At 37.0% G+C, this 2,005-nt stretch overlaps 1 pseudogene; it reads right to left on the reverse strand.

The window, feature by feature from the left end:
• Window positions 1-304: 304 nt before the first annotated feature.
• Window positions 305-1,529, reverse strand: LOC143609457 (uncharacterized; annotated as a pseudogene).
• Window positions 1,530-2,005: the final 476 nt, after the last annotated feature.

A 2,005-nucleotide genomic window follows, 5' to 3' on the forward strand; every position in this document is an offset into this window, starting at 1 on the left:
TTTTTGCTTGAAGACTTGGCTTGTTAGACATGCTTACAATAAATTACTTATTTATATATGTGAGAGGTTTAGATGTCATAATCCTTGTATTGTTTATTATATTCAAACATTACATTGAAAACAAATTATTCTTCTAAAGTCAACGATAACTATTTTAGATAAGACTCGTATCAAGATTGTACAAAACATTCGACGCACACCTGTTATTGTATTATTGGTTGTGAAACAAATCAAGTTATAATTTGAACTTGTGGTCTTTGATCATCATGACTAGTTGTAAATATTAATTTGTACAAACCAGGAGTTATTTTACGTTGCATATGACACAATAATCATGAATCAATCTACCCATGATGCTTCCTTCCTCGATCCTCAAATTGCTACTTTGCTTGTTCCAAAGATGGACACCGTAAGCCAACTTCTTTAGCTGATACACCTTGGCTTCAACCCATCTCCGGTGAACATGATTCACCGGTGTGGTAAAAAACCTCTTACACGTGTCCAATCCACAGGATAAAACGCACGTGGTGGCAAAACCGTAAAATTCATCTTCAAGTTTGTAGCCTCTCGTTCCACCACTCGGGACACAAGATATGGTCCATTGTAACCCCATTTGTTACCATCGAAAGTTGATGCAAATTCCTCCATGAATTTGTATAATAACAAATGATTCTTGTCAAAGACCAATACCGCATTGTTCAACCTGGTCCAGTTACCCGATCGTTTAGCACTTTGCGCACCAATCGAGTTGCGCAGCTACTAAAATCTTTCAAAATGACAAAATCCGTATCTATGTAAACACCACTGTACTTGTAAAGAATTGCAAGTCTGATCAAATTTGAGAGGTTTTGTGCAAATGGGATTTTACCAGGATCTCTCTTCCCCTTCTTGATATTATCCAACCAAGATTGAGCCGGGGTGTTCTTGAACAAGAAGTCCAAGTCTGGTGTCATGGCTTGAACATGACACCCGTGGTTGGTCAAGGGTTTCAAGATCTGAAACCCTTGACCAGAATCCATAGTGTTTGATAATATCATTAAACAACTGTTTGGATTCGACTTGAATAGAGAATCTACTGCAATAAATTCTCTATCTCCGAAAACCCTTATGGAGGTTGACATCCATATCATAAAGAACCGAACTTTGCATCTGGCTTTAAAGAATTCATTTGCCTGTTTCTTGAATGTTCGAGTAAAAGTGGTTGACTTTAAAATATCAAATTCTATAACATGATCATCGATGGGTGGAACCAAATGATTGTGATCATCTTGTAACACATGAGTTTGTTGAGCATGTGTAGGTTTTAGGATTGTGTACGAAGTTAACTTTGCATGGTGTTGCTGTACGATGAGGGTTTGGTTGCTTAAAACAAGAGGATGGATAGACGGATTGGATGTTAATGTATGTGTGGTGAAGATGTAGGTGAAGGTGAAGAAAATAGCTCCAACCAAGAGGACGGAGAAGATACGGAGTCCGGCATGGAGCCTCCGATGCACCACCCTTTTCAGGGACGGAACTTTGATCATCATATCGGAGTGGAATATATGTAGGAGACTGATGTGTTGTGGATATATATTCATTCAATCTTTTAAAATATATTTATACTTAGGAGTGGAAGAAACATGTTTTTCTTTGGAACGACAAGAAGTAACATGTAGTTGACGGAATTTGCGAAGTTTAACTTAAGAAAACAAACCCAATGGAATTTGTGAGTAGGCTGTACACGATCAAACCACCTAATTAATAAAAAAGTATGTTCAAACTACTATGTCATACTTCATTATTTCTTTTTATTGATACATGAAACTTAAATATGTGCCACAACATTAGATATGATGTAGCTAAACGGGTCGTATTCATATTTGATACATGTGTTAATTAGTGGGTCTTCTTTAATTTGTTTAACACGATAAGACCTATTTAGCAAGCCCTACTCGTGAGTGTACAATGCCTTAAGTTGAACTTGTAGTGTTTGTAGTTGGTGTGTTTAACCCGACATGAATTC

The sequence above is a fragment of the Bidens hawaiensis genome, unplaced genomic scaffold, assembly GCF_021521415.1.
Source record: "Bidens hawaiensis isolate Kalapana, Puna unplaced genomic scaffold, B.hawaiensis_p1.1 tig00419641_1, whole genome shotgun sequence".
In the NCBI taxonomy this organism is placed as follows: Eukaryota; Viridiplantae; Streptophyta; class Magnoliopsida; order Asterales; family Asteraceae; genus Bidens; species Bidens hawaiensis.